The sequence below is a fragment of the Mixophyes fleayi genome, chromosome 3 (genome assembly GCF_038048845.1).
Source record: "Mixophyes fleayi isolate aMixFle1 chromosome 3, aMixFle1.hap1, whole genome shotgun sequence".
Taxonomy (NCBI): Eukaryota; Metazoa; Chordata; class Amphibia; order Anura; family Limnodynastidae; genus Mixophyes; species Mixophyes fleayi.
Genome location: NC_134404.1, coordinates 314,644,136 through 314,659,199, shown reverse-complemented (window position 1 = coordinate 314,659,199; position 15,064 = coordinate 314,644,136). Strand labels below are relative to the sequence as shown.

General features: G+C 40.1%; 1 protein-coding gene across 1 annotated transcript in view; it reads left to right on the top strand.

Annotated features, from left to right (window-relative positions):
* The first annotated feature begins 435 nt into the window (after positions 1 to 435).
* The window catches only part of SPTBN1 (spectrin beta, non-erythrocytic 1), a 128,272-nt gene continuing 113,643 nt past the window's right edge, over positions 436 to 15,064 (top strand). Inside the window, exon 1 of the mRNA XM_075204047.1 lies at positions 436 to 582. The gene's annotated coding sequence lies outside the window, so the exon portion shown is untranslated. The remainder of the gene's footprint in view (positions 583 to 15,064) is intronic.

Sequence of the window (15,064 nt, the reverse complement as noted above, 5' to 3'; positions counted from 1 at the left end):
AGAGCTAAAGGATGTCACAGATAGTTAAGTGTTTGGTGCCTATGTGACACTTGTATGCAATGTTTAGGTGGCACTTGTAGTCTCACAACAACTGGAGAGGGAGAGCCACAGGTTGCAGAAAAATCGGTAACTGACCCCCCTCATCTACAAAGAGGTTGTGCAGCAGCTGAGGTCTGGGTGAATGGTCAGACATATGGAACTTTGGGATGAAGGGTCCCCAGGAATGACGGTGGCTGGAAGGTTTGACGTAGAGAGGATGGGACAGTAATGATGCTGTTATTTTAGCTGGCAGTGTCCTGGCAGTGAGGGGGATGGGTGCAGTACACAGCACTCTGCTGATGGAGGGGGGCGGTGCGTTCACCTCAGCGTAGGGCAGGGTACTGCTGTGCTCCTCAGTCTCCTGCAGGGGTCGCTGTGGCGGTGGTGCGGGCGCTGGCTCTCCCCGCCCCTCTCCGGGAAGAATCAGTGCAGCTGTTGCTGTGTCTGAAGCTGCGGATTCATCCAGTCACTCCCTTCATTCCATCCCTGCTCCGTGCTCAGGCGGCTGTCCTCCGGCAGGCTCCACGCAGCAGTGCAGTCCAGGTAATGGCCGAGCTGCCCCCAGCTCTAATGCATCATAGCTGGGCTTCTGCAGAGGATTTTTTGGATGGAAAGATCGCCAGGAGCCCTGGGCTTGGGGGGACGACTAGGGACTATGGAGGGGTCACCACGCTGCAGGCAGACATGGACAGATGTTTATGTCACACTCCCATATATATATATATATATATATATATATATATATATATATATATATTAGTCTTTGTAGATGATCTGCTAGGGGAGCCCATACAATGGGGAGGAATGGATGCTCCTGGCTGCAGGCTGCATCATTGCATTGCAGTAAAATATTCTCCCTCCACTGCTGTATTCTGCTGAGGTGACTAGGGAGGTAATAAGATGTCAAGGAGGGGCTTGTGGGGTGGCCGGTCGTTTGCTGTTGCCTCCTGAGAGGGGGCTTCGTTTTGGGTGGTGGGTTTAAAGATAAAAGAAAAGTGCCAGGGGTGATGGAATAACGGTACAAGGACTACACAGGCGTGGTCCTATGTGGATGGATGTGATTGAGCTGTGTTGTCCACAGTGTATATTTGTTGGTAACACTACACATCATCTGTGTGTATTCTGTCCTTGTGCATTGCATTACATGTGATTAAATGTGTTTGTGTATGTAATATATATATATATATATATATATATATATATATATATATATATATATATATATACACACTGTATTAGTGTACAATTCAATATTTATTCATGTTTTCTGCCTATTGCTCTCATTTTGTCTGTGTGCATGTACATATATATATATCCATATATAATTTGTACAATGTATTTTTTTTTCTTTGTGCATTGGCGTCACACTGTTGAATCATTGCCATGTTTTATGTTACCTCCCTCTTATCCCTACTAAGTTGTTGTTTTTTTTCCCCTTGAATTTTAATGTTTCTTAAGGATTTGACATAAGCTGGCTTGGGTTTTGAACAGGTGGATTGTAGTGTCATGTAGAGGTCTGCATGTGCATTAGTGTTACAACAAGGTGTTCCACGCTCTCTGCATGCCAGAGGCGCCCGCTCCCCTGGCAGTGCGTGTGCTAATGTGGGGACATGTCAACCCTCCAAAGTATTTGTCTGGGAAGGACCCACCTGGGTGTCTGAAATTCAATGCAGTAAAAGCTTTACATGCGCTGCTGCTGAGAATGATGCAGCACTATGCAGCAAACTGACAAGCCCAGTGTGTTCCTTGCTGCTTACATGGGCATATGCTGTTGTGCCCATCACAACCCCACCCTAGGATGGGAGGTGGGATTACAGCCTGAACAACCCCCCTCCCCTAATCAAGCTGTGCCTGGTTGGTGATGCCCTCTTGATTTACTGCTTTAATATTGAAACTTCAAGCACTTGTTCTAATAGCATCTGTGTGTAGCCCATTGCTTGTCATGCTGCCCATGTTATGGAGGCAGTGGGGGTGGTTAATTACAGTTCTGCAGATTTAATGCGGTCAAATGAAGATGCATCCAGCCTTGAGGTCTAGTACGTTAACCCCTTCATGCCAGGACGAGTTTGCAATATGTTAAGTTGATCTTATAAGTAAGGGACTTTTAGTAGTTTGGTTATTAGCGCAAGTTTGGGTGGTGAAATTAGTTACTGGATGAGTTTGAAAACATGGTTACAGCTGCTTTGGTGCAATACAGTACCTATGTTTATGGTCCACGTTTTAGTTCTAGCGTATTTGATATATGCAGAGACTTAATGCAATCACATTTTTTTAAAATGTCATTGGACTATATTTCATTGGATATCGCTTGTTAATTCCAAGTTGTTTTACCATACATCTTGATTAGTGCCTCGGATAATTGTATTGTTATTTTTTGGCAAGGTGTCTAGTTAGAGCTAGTTACAGTAGTTTTACGCTTAAGTTTCGGGAATATTTAACTCAAACTAAGTCAGTCACACACCTCATAATTTTCCATATTAGTTTGGTAACATTATGGAAACTCTGCACCTACTTAACTACAGTATTGGAATGCAAGGATCTTATGCCTACATGGAAGAAGTGGATGCATAGAATTGTTCCCAGGCACTGCAGTGTGTATGACATTCCAGCCACAACTTCTAGGTCTTCGTGTGAGTAGATAATATTTCTATAGAGCTTATTTAGGCAAAAAGGATCATCGAAGCCCTTTTATAAATATTGACTTCAGTTCCCCTCCTGTCTACTGGCATTTTGTGAAATAGTCATTTTATGTCTGACCCACTTTGGTGATGAATCTGCAGCCTTTCATCAGACGTTCTAATCTAAAATAATATGTCATATAATGTATGAAAATGTGGATGACAATTAATACCTCCTGGGAGAACACATCAGATCTGACTTCCTTGGCATCTGGCTGAGAAATTGTATGTTAAATAATCCTACGTGTCCTTCATCATTAAAATATATATATATTAGTGTGTGTGTGTGTGTGTGTGTGTGTGTGTATATATATATTATATATTTTTTTTTTCAAGTTATCTAACCATTGGTATGATTTATCTATGTTGCACAAATACTATTTTTAAAACACTTGAATATTCAAGACCACCAGGTGTTTTGTTTTATTCTTATTTTATTGTGTTGTGTTCATCAGATGTGACTTATGAAATAAATTTGTAACAATCCCCATTTTGAACTGGTTAAGAAGACCATCTAATTTTACGTTGGTATTTGGTAAAATAAAGTTTAATGCGGCAGAGTGAGTACCTATTCTCTTGCGTGGTGACTTATCCTAGTCCTGATTGGTTACATATTGATAAGACAGCTGGTCTTAACCTGGTTTCCAAAAGTATTTTCCCTAAGAGTACAAGATATTAGTGGTAGTTATGTGGCTCTTCTGGTATTCCATAAGTTTAACATACTGTTGGAAACCTAATTTATTTATCAGTGATAGGTTTATGTTAAGTATATATATTTAATTAATAATTTCACAGATAACAGGCTACAACCAAGCAACTGTGGAAATACTTTGATTGCCTGGAATGGCATGTGTGAAGTGGGACTTGCACGCTAAATACTTATCATTGCTATTTGAAATGCTTCCAATAGCAATCGCTGGCATATGATGACTAAAGAATATTTAGAATATTTCAGACTACTTGATGAGCAACTGTCTGGGGCATTAACACTGACATCAGAGGCTTATTTCCGCATGTTAATTTAATAACACTGGGGCCTGAATCCAAATGTTGGTTCTGAAAGAGCATTTATGTCTGAAAATAAGCAATCTCTTATTTTTATATTTTTATTTTTTAAGAAATAAAAGAACAATCGCCTCAGATAATCCTAGACTCTGCCATGTTTGTAATGGGTGGGGCTTCCCCCATATTTAGCTTGTTCTTTCAAGATATTTAAAAAAAAATTTATTTTGTTTTTGACAATTTTCTTGTTTCAGTTTCTCTTCAAACTATTGAGGCTAGATTTACTAAGCTGCAGGTTTGAAAAAGTGGGGATGTTGCCTATAGTAACCAATCAGATTCTAGCTATCATTTTGTAGAAGGTACTAAATAAATGAAAGCTAGAATCTGATTGGTTGCTATAGGCAACATCCCCACTTTTTCAAACCCGCAGCTTAGTAAATCAAGCCCTTGATCTTTACTGGATATCTTCTCAGATCTTACTGTATATATGTTGCCTACTCACTGTGGAGACAGCCATTTTGTGGACCAAGCCAGTATTTGAGAATTCACTGAGAGCGTGTGACATCACGTGGCATGAGGTGCCTCCATCACAAATTCCCAGTTGACAGCTGAGCTAAAGAAAAATGGCTACCTCCACTGTGGAGACATGTAAGCTAAACCTTACCAGTTACTATGTAAAACAAGTCTAATGTGAGAGATATCCTTTTGCCTTGTCTTCCATATCTATGAAAGTGTGTAGAAATATGTAGTAACAGTGCGGGTAGCTCAGCAACCTGTTAGATATTAACTTTCCATCAGCAGTTACAGCATGCTTTTCTTACTAGAACCATGCTATTAAATAAGCATTAAAATGTTTGGTTTTAACTGCTTGTTCAACTATTTGTTGCCGCCTTTTTGTGTATGGTGGCCATACTCTGGGTTTTGTGTGTTCACTAACTACACGTAGTAGTGAAAACTCAGATTGCGTTTTGGATGCTAAAGTGTATCGTGCATAGTAAAACTTCCAGCGCTAAACTATATTATGATATTTTTTTTTTAGAAAAACAATGGAGCAATGTCTACATATAGATATATGGAGCCTACTCAAGAGATAGCAAGTTGGAAGGAATGAGATTGAGGGTAGATTTGTGTCTAAAAGGGGGACTGTGCCTCCTAAAAGGCCTTACACAAACAGGAAGCAGTTTGTTTCTATTTGGAAACTCAACACCTGCTTATCTGCAGCATTGGAATGCATTGGGGCTATGCCTGTGTTTAGGTGGTGGAGCTTGGAATAATTTCTATGTGCCCAGGTTGCATAGAGCAGTGTTTTTCAACTCAAGCTTATCAGTACCCCCCAGCAGTTCATGTTTTCAAGATTTTCTTAATCTTACACAGGTGGATTCATTCATCTGTAATTCTCTCTCCTGCTCTTTCAAAGGGAAATTTTCAAAATGTCTCGTTGAGGATTCCCGAGGACCAGAGTGGAAAAATCCTCATATAAGGCACCAAGTTTTCCAAACACAAGAAGTTTTTTGAGAGCTGTCCAGTACGGGGAAAGCAAATGTTATTGACAGCTGCATAGTATCTGGTGTCTGATATCAGGACATTATTTTACATTTGCCTGCACAATCTTTTATCATCTGCTTTATTTTATCCTGTTTTTTACAACATATGGTATCTTTGTGTGTTGGGGGTTATTGTCCATCACTTTAATATGATATAATGTAACATAATCACTATTCTTTCATTGTTTATTTTCACTAATGAATCTTCTAATTTTCCTAATAATGCCCAGAGAATTATAGATATAATAAAATAAAAATAAAATAGGCTGACCTTAGGTGAGTGCTTATGTAGAGGTTGTTGAACTCTGAGGTGACTTTTAATATCCTTTAGAATATGTTATACACTAATTTTAAAGGCTCGTTCCACTTTCAAGTAAGTTTATTTAAATTACTTATATTAATGCTCTATCATACATATGTCCATGTTAACATGGTACATGTGAGCTTTACTTTGAAAGATCCATACGTGCCCTGCCATGGAGTGTAGTGTTTGGTTGCTCTCGGTAACGCACTCCATTTTGTGTTACTTTGTCTGCCGCTGTTGCATCCGGGCTGGTTGGTGATGATGTCACAGGTGAGGGTCTGATGCAGTTTAGTGTCGTTGTTGGATAGATTGTGCGATGGAGTGTGTGAGTTGTAGTTTGTTACCACAATCATTGCACAAGTTGTTCTCTCCCTACTAGAATTACATTTTGAAAGCCAGAAAATGGCTGCTGTCACTTAGATACTCTAAAAATTGATTTCTGGGGTCACGATCCTAAAACAATCCAAACATTTTTGTCACATTTTTGGATGACTATTCGCTTTGACAAATGAAATTGTCTATTAGGGTATAATGTAATGGGCCCAAAATAACTTCTACACACTAGTACAATGCACACAAAGCTATTGGGTATTTAATTTTACAGTCGCCCACATTGCGGTCAGTGATCCATGGCCGCAGCTTGAATGCTTGTCAAAATAGGGATCGCTGATCACTGTGAAACCTGGTAACTTTACTAACGGTTTTAGAAAATGGCGACAGATCAAAACGCTATCGAGCATCATTCATGGCCTGTTCATAGTACACTGAATATTTTTTTTTCTTTTCCAAAGGGATAAGTGATTCAACAGTGCTCTCCCTCCTACCTATGCCGGTGCCGGGTTTAAAGGTAAGTATTGGTAGTAGATTAGCCAATAAACGGCGGAGGTGTAGGGGACAAGTGGGATCTTAGGGCGTGTCGAGCTATTTTGGAGCAAGTGTGGGGATGTCAAGGTTGTTTTGGAACTTTTTTAAAAACGTTTATTATTATTATTAAAAAGACTAATGTGCGGAGGCTTTTTTTTTTTTTAAATGTATTTGTAACATTTGTTGAATACAGTGATCAACAGCTAAAGAAAAAAACACAATGGTTATAATCGAGTAGAAGCTGATAGTTCTCATGCGTGGCCCTTTTGAAGAATGAGTTGCCTATTACTGCCATAATGCAATGTGCTGATGTATAACCCACCCACAAGTATGAAACGTTAGTATATGATGTGTACATAGTTGTGACAGAGCTAAGTGCCATTTATACAAGTCTATTTGCAAGAATTAATACAATTATCACATTCTCAATGTAAACCTTGAAGTTCCGTGATCTATTTTAAACAACAAAAAAAAAAAATTGTTTGACGTTGTCTCCTAATATTTGTATTATTTATACTATGGGCTACATTTTTGCACATATGCTTTGGAATAGTTTTTTGGGTTTATAATACTAGAATCCTATTTTGTATGTTTTAACTTATAGCTTCTATGTTAAGTGCATTTATTTGATTTATTTGACACTGTTACATCAGAATTGTTTTCTATACGGATGTGATTTATTTCATCCTACCTTTATATGCTTTCTTAAGCTTTTCAATTTTTTGTTATTTAGAACCTTTCATTAAGATAAAACCGATTAGAGGGAAACAGAAAAGATTCATACACTTCTGTTCTGCTCCACTGTGTAATCCATGCTGATCCCCTCTTGTGCCCACTCACACACACCCACTCAGTGCTCTCTGCTTGTCAGAAAGCTGCATTTCTGCTCTGCACACTATATGTAATCAGATCCTGTTCTTCCTCTGGTCCCATGTACCATGAGGGAACAGTGTCACGATCTGAAATACTCAGAGGTCTCATATATTTTCCCAAGTCCTGCCGTTGGGAACCATTTTGCGCAAACCTTTTATCTCCCCTCCCCCCCCCCCCCCCCCCATACATTTTATATTAATTTTTTAACAATTCCTCTCTACGTAACTCCCCAATGAGGGTCACACTCCCCAATGATGTGGTACTGCTGTGCTGTCCTCTTCTGAGAGGATGAATAGAACTGACAGGAGGGCTTTGGGAAGTGAAGAGGGAGTTTATAATGTGGAGACAAAAAACAATGGTAGTTTTGTAGTATACTTTGTCAGGAGTTTGAAACACACTTGTAGAAGCAAGGTAAAGGGATGCAACAACAATATTATGTTAAATCTGTCCATGTGTACAATTTTTGATGAACAATGGAGCAGATTCTCCATTATTGACCTCTGCAAAACTATATTTACTTACCTCCAGACCCCTGTTGAAAAGCACCCCAAAATCTCTTCATATTGATTAAATAGAAAAAGAAAATAAAAATATGTTCTTTACTGGTGAGAAATGCACAACTTACTACTGCACACATAAAGGACATGAGGTGAAATTCTTATGTATATTGAATTTTTTTTTTTTTATTTGTAAGCTTATTTTGCAGATTGATGGTGAAATATACTGGCAAACAACAGGAAAAAATACTCCTGTAAAAATGTTCTGCATTGTACATGAAAATATTGAATCCACCCTGTAGTTTGCAAGACATCAGTAATATGAGAGCATAAAATGGATTAGTAAACATGAGAAGATCTTGGAAGTACAGCAGCTAATTCAATGCAGCAAAACTGGATACCAACAAAAGGGAATGAATGGCATGTTGAAATAATGCAGAATTAATATAAATAGCTGCAGCATAGCAAAGGTTAATTTTTGCATGTATTATCCTTGTCAAGTTCACAATCAGATGGATGCAGCGAGGCCGTTCAGTTTCTGTGCAGATTGCATCATAGTTCAGTTTTCACAATTCTACTATCTTAGGCATTGCTTCCAGTCTGTGGTCCGTGACTTATAGTGTATGCAGAACAGGACTAAGGCTGGGTACACATTACAGGGTTTTTTAGCAGATTATTGTGCCAATTACCCTATAAACGACCGTTCGGCCCGATATCGCGTTGGTGTGTACACTGCAGCGGTGAGCGATTATTCCAAATCACATCATGTCGTTTCATTTGATTTTTAAACTGAACTTAAAATCTCGTTCAACGATGGAACAATATCCTTCCAATCCTGCCGTGTGCATGCACTCACTATCTCCATAGAGTTTATAGAGTCAAGGTCATTTCCGATGGTTACGACAGATGAAGAGCACAGGACAGAGGGTAAAACATGTGTACCCATGAATCTGCATGCTGATGACAGCGGGCAATGCCATCTGTACACAGCCTTCATGTTCAGTAGGTTTTGTAAGGGGGAAAAAGGAAGCTTTCATTTCTCAACTGGGGGACGGACGGACGTAAACCATGCATCTGGGTGTATTGTTGGCCAGTATGGAAAACTAAAGAGCATTTTGCATATTTGTACTCACAAATTTTGAAGTTTAATGATTCAGTCTTTGGTTCCATGGGATATTTGCTGTTTTTAATATAAACTAGCTGTGAGCGTACGAAGACTCTCGCTGCATTATTTATAGTGGGAGACTCTTTGACTAATGGGTGAGCTGTTCAGTCTTTATCAGCACTAAGTGTCTTTACCTATAGCCCTCATTTCCTATGTTCAGCTTTATCTTTGTGCCGTTGAAAGGCAGCCTATATTTATCCAGCAAAGATTAGACCTCTAAAACCATGGACAGCAGCAAGTCTTAAGCTGAATGTCTTTCTATTGGGAATTTGCTTTGTGTTGTTTTTCCCAGGAAATTGTATCCAACAGCTGCATATATTGAGAATAAATGTGGAAATTTGTAAAGACCTATAGCAGTGTGTGTGTATATGTGTATATATATATATATATATATATATCATTTTTTTTATTTTTTTTTATAACAGTTGTTTAAAAGTATTACTTGTTTATAGAGGTTTGTTTTCATTTTTATTGAGAAACAATAGTTTGTAACAGAGTTTATAAATGATAGAGGGCTAACGCTGTAGATCAAGCGTATCGCTCATGGGGCGCAGGTGTCTTGCTCGCTGGTTGGTTGCAGCTCCTGCTGTTGTGTGACCAGGTAACTAATGGTGGCCTGTGTCCCCTCCTTACCTTTCACAAATGGAAAGGACGGAAGTAACTTGACAATTATTTATTTACAAAGGAACTAGGAGCCAACCTGAAAATTCACGAGCCAGGCAAATTTGAAAACATTACCCATAGCCCGCACACTGTATTCATGCAGCTTCCCCCTCTAATATATATTACACTGCATTCAATTCACATCATAACTCTCTTCACACCTGAATTCTCTTCATATCAGTCCTATGCACCCCTCCCATTCCCTGTCCTCCCTCTCGCTCCTCAAACCCATGTACCCCCACCTCAGCACCATTGCTGCCTTCTCCATCCCGTTGCTTCCCTCATCATTGTCCTCTCCTCATAATCCCCCTATCAACATATCTCCTTTGTCGTTATTGAAATCCTGTACCTCTTATCCCTTTGCCCCATCATCATAATAATTAGTCCCCGTCCACAGTATTACCATTAACACCTCCTTCCTTTATCATCAACCCCAATCCGCAATCATTATTACCCCTCCCTTGTACGTCATTGTTAACCCTCCCTGAGTAATCTGTCACTCTTTCATTCTCTCCATCACCACCTTTACTCAGAAGGGACGTGATCATACTTCAGTTCTCCCTGTACTTCCACCGCAGAGCCTAAGCCTGCTTGATCTCTGCATCAATGAGCAAGTTTAAATTGGGTTCCCCTGAATGCTGGACCATGTACACGGCTCCCCGGGGCGTCAATTACATGCTGCTGATAGCGTTGGAGCAGAGGACTCATTAGAGCTCTCTGCGGCTGTGCACACTGAGCCTTCTCCAGCTGGAAGGAGCAGGACCCGTGTCCCGATTCATGCAGGGCATGGCTCCCTAAGAGTTAGGCCTCATGTCCTGGTCTTATTCTTTCAGCCAATTGTAATTGTCAGTACCCGTAACTATTTTGTATATATAGACAACTGAACAACACCAGTGTCTGTATGCTGCAGCCAATTTACTGCCTCTGTAGACAACCACCCATTATCATATCTTCTCTCATCTCTATTTTTTGTGTCCTCATTAACGCCTTATTCCAGGTTTCTTCTTCATCGTTATATTTCAGCTATCCTTGCCGTTCACTGTCTTCTCTGGCTACATTAGATTGCTGTTCCTTTTTGCCTCTGTGACTCTTCTCATGTCTTCTTTGAATCCTTTGTACCGGCTCATTAAACAAAATATTCCTCTATCCTTCTTTCTACCATTATGTTTTTGTCAGCCCTCCTCTTACACTCACACTTTCTTACCTCCTTTTTACTTAACGTTCCTCAACTCTTTCCTTACTTTAGTCTTCACATCATCGTAATTTTCTTGTGTAATATTCAATGTCATTTAAGTTACAGAAATAGGTTTCATACTGTACTAATCATATTTCTGAAAATTATCGTTGGCATATTTACGAATTTAGAATGATGCTAATGTGTTCTTTGTATACCCAATAGTAAAAGTCATTGTTTCGTGCCCGTTCATTGATGCCCTTGTCTAATACACCACTTTATGCATTTTGAGTTTGACATGCCAGCTGTAGGTAATTGCTATATATTTTAGTTAGAGTTGCCTGTTAAATGTCCCACATCGATTTATCACTTGCTGTGGTTCCTGCTATGGGAATAATACCCAGGCAGTCAAGGAGGGGAGAGAGGGGCATGCTCAAGGCTATGGCAGACTAAGGAGTGGTACGGGGGAGCCCAGGAAATAGCCCATATATACGTATATTGCATATGTGTTGTTCAAAAGGGCAGAGTTACTGATAGCGGTGTAACAAGGAAGACTAAGTAAGTAAACCGTATGTTCTTCATTCTAGTTGTGCTGGGGATGTGTACTGCAATATCTGAAAGAATATATATTTTTTTTAACTTGTCTTTGAGAGGTTTGAAGTAAAACTAACTGGGTGGATGAGACAAAAAACTGTGGTTTAGGACAATGACCGTTAAGGGAGTGTCTGGTGGGTAAGAGAAAATGTGGTGGGCGCTGTCAATAACATTTAGTAAGCTGCTCAAGAGGCACCACAAATCACAATATTTATGGAATCTGAGGGGGGGGATGTTGTCAATAGTAATCAATCCTATGTTGGCTTTCATCCTAAGTTGCACTTGCGATAAAGCAGACAGGTTGATAGCTGTGGGGGGCAACACCATGTTTTTGCTTTGCACCAATGTCAGTAGATGCCCCTGGGGAGTCCTAGTTCTCTCAGGACAATGCTGTTCTTACCGGTTAGCTTCCTCGTGCTTGTTTGTGTTCTGTAATTGTCCTGAGATTAGACAGATTTAACCTATTTACTGGTATTGTGCTGTTTAGATATGGTTTGCATTGCACAGACCTGAACCTGTTGCTGTATCCAAGGACAATGAGCATTAAACAAACTTGCCTGGTATGTAAACTCGACTAAACGTGGAGTTCCCCTCTTTGAATCTGCACTACCACATAGGATAGACGAGGAGGCCAATGAGAAATATGATATAGTACGAGAGGACCAATCGCAAGCTGCAATCAAGAGACGGCAACTTGTGATTGGTCCTCTCTCACACCCCTCTCTGCTACAATTTAGGGATGGAGCTCTATTGATTTTGCAGATCTTTATGAAAGAATCGGCAGTCTTGGGGGGGGGGGGGGGGTGGCTGCTCATATAGCATTGCTAGGCAGTGGGGGGCTCATCAGGAAAATATTTCCTTAGGCCGTAGTACAGGTTTAAGCTTGACACAGATATCAGGAAATTGGTGCGTGTGTCGCCCCTGCTTAAAATGATCCAATTAAAATCAGGAGCGCATGCTTCTGTGGTTCTACAGCAGCTGAAGGTCCACAGGTTGCTTACCTCTGCAAGAAGTGAAGCCATTCCACAGTAATTCATACCACAGACCCTTTTCCTTCAATGACGACATGTCTTTCTATTTTATAAATCACTTTGTGCAGAGTTTGGAGTATGTGTTCGCACATTGTTTTCAGGCATAACTGATCACTGAAGTGTGAAAAGTGTAGTCACTGGCTCGTTACAGAAAGGTGTGGTTCTGTCCCCGAAGAATTGAGCTTTATACACTGCAATGTGTTGGAAATAATCCTACACAAGAAACAATGACATAATATGAGTAATTTCCTCTCTGCTTTGTGTTAGTGGAGGCACATTACTGCATATATATCAAAATATCTTTCATATAATTAGCCACTGCAAAAGCAGAAGAGACTTCTGCGGAAAACCTTTGATATGATTATATAAAACAAGGTATAATATATAACCTTTACAGCTTACTGACCACGTTTTTCCTGGCTAAGGGATGTAAAGTGTATTTGCACAGTATGGAATTTGTGTGTGTGTGTACTGCTGGTGGCTACAGGTAACGGAATGACAGTGGTTATAAGGACCAGGTAGCTGAAACATACACTCCTCTGATGTGTGAGTTAGGAGGGGGTCATGTTGGAGGTGAGGCTGGATGGGGGAGTGTGTGGCCATTGTAAGGGGTGTACGAAGACCAGACGTGACCAGAGGTGTTTAACGGATAAAAGGAGAAACAAGGCAGAAGTATTTATTGAGATCTTATGCATAAGAATAGAGCTAGGGGAAGGGTGTTGGAGGCTTTATAATTAGATCCAGAACCGTTCATGGAATGTACTGAGTAAAAGGAAAGATGTAAAAAATGGAGGGATAATGGGAATCTATGGAAGTGGCTGTTTTCCTCGGGTTGTTGACTTGGCCTTTATATAAGTTGGCATAGAATCAAGGAGGGAAGCAAATTAGTTTGTTATATTTATTATAACAATGAAATACTTTTTCATTCTGCTAAAATACTTAAGGCACACCCGGTGCAGCGCCGTTCCAGATTGGATCCTCATTGGCTCATCCGCTGCTGGCTAACGTGTCTCTGTCTCACCTTCCTGGACCTTCGTAAACATGTATGGTCTTCATTCCTCTGGAAGCCCAATTATTTGTTGAGGACTGTGTGGGTGTTGTCAGTCTGCAGCTGCACGTGAGGTGCGTGCAAGCCGTAGCTTCACGCTGAACGCTGCATTGTGCAGAAGGGGAGACGCTTGCTTATGACTTGCAAGGGTATTGTTTGGGACCTACTTCAGGACGTCTTGTGTTACAGTTCAGGTGTTTGTGTGGCATAAAGGCCAGATTTGCACAGTTCGGTCCTCTGATGGGCAGGCCTAATTATTAGAGGGGCACAATCTTTCCAGACGGCTAATGCAGTCTGCAACTGTAAAACCATGGTAAAAGGTGGCTTTGTGAATTAGGTTGCATGTCGGAGACATAGTTTATGGTTTCAGAGCCATAGTTTGATTTAATAGGGGACATGGTCGAACATATCCTGATTTTCACATTGGGGATTTTGGGAGGTACTAATGGCAATACACACAGGCTAAGTTGATTAATAGAATTTCCTGTCTTGCGCGATCAAAACCCATTCTGGTCATTTTAAGCCACATTCTGCATTGAAACAACCAAAGTCCTCATAATGTTGTTGCTGTACAAAGACCTCTCATAACTAGAGGATTCTGGTTGTGTGCCAGAGCTGCAGTTGTTATCTCTGTAGCCTCTCTCCCTTTGTTTCCATGGCTTATCACGTTTCACTATCCTGAAAAACAAATAGGTAGGTATAGCTAATAATCATTTATCTCATCGGGCTGGACATTACAAGTACAAACATAGGATTAAGTTTAGGTGGGGGCTGGTTCTGTACTTTAGAGGTTTGACTGGCAGCCTAATGACTACTTGGCCACCTGGTACAGTAGTCTTCATTTTTATTTTCTGTTTACTTGCCTCATCTTCAAAAGAAAATAAATAGATTATATATTTTTTTTAAGCTAGCAGCATGGTTGCTGTATTTGCTTAAGTGGAATACAATGCCAGGTGAAGGACATTGGCAACAAGAGACTGGTGAGAAATATAAGGGACAAAATACCTAACTTTTTTTTTTTTTTTTTTTTTTTTTTTTAATGGGATGTTTCTACAGCTGCTGTTGGTTTGCTGTAAATAAAGCCAATCAGCGGGGCCTCAGGACTGGAGTTTAGAGAGACAGAGCATCCAGAGTTTTAGATTGAGGCTGTTTAACCTTCAAGTGACCTTTTTAAGGCTGTTCTGCAAAGCAGCATTTCCATGCAGGGCAGGAATGTCCTCCGCATTAGGTGAAATATCACAGCTGTTAACTTAGTCATTTGAATTTCTAATTAGAATGACTGAATTGTGGAAGGTTTCCGTTCTTATGTTATTGAAGCGGACTGGCAACTGATTCTGCCTATAGGATGTTAACTTCACGATTAAGTAAGACAAATGATCAGGGTGAGCTAATGACTATATTGTATAGATCATAAACAGTGATCTATCGGTTTCATTAGAAATAAGTTTGATAAATGACTTTGGCTTCATCACAAATCATTTTGCTCATAAATATCGAATCCACTGCAGTTGGATTTCTTAATTTTTGTTCTGTGAATGTTCTAATGTTATAAAGTTCTGTACATCTCTTCGGATGCACTGATTGGCTC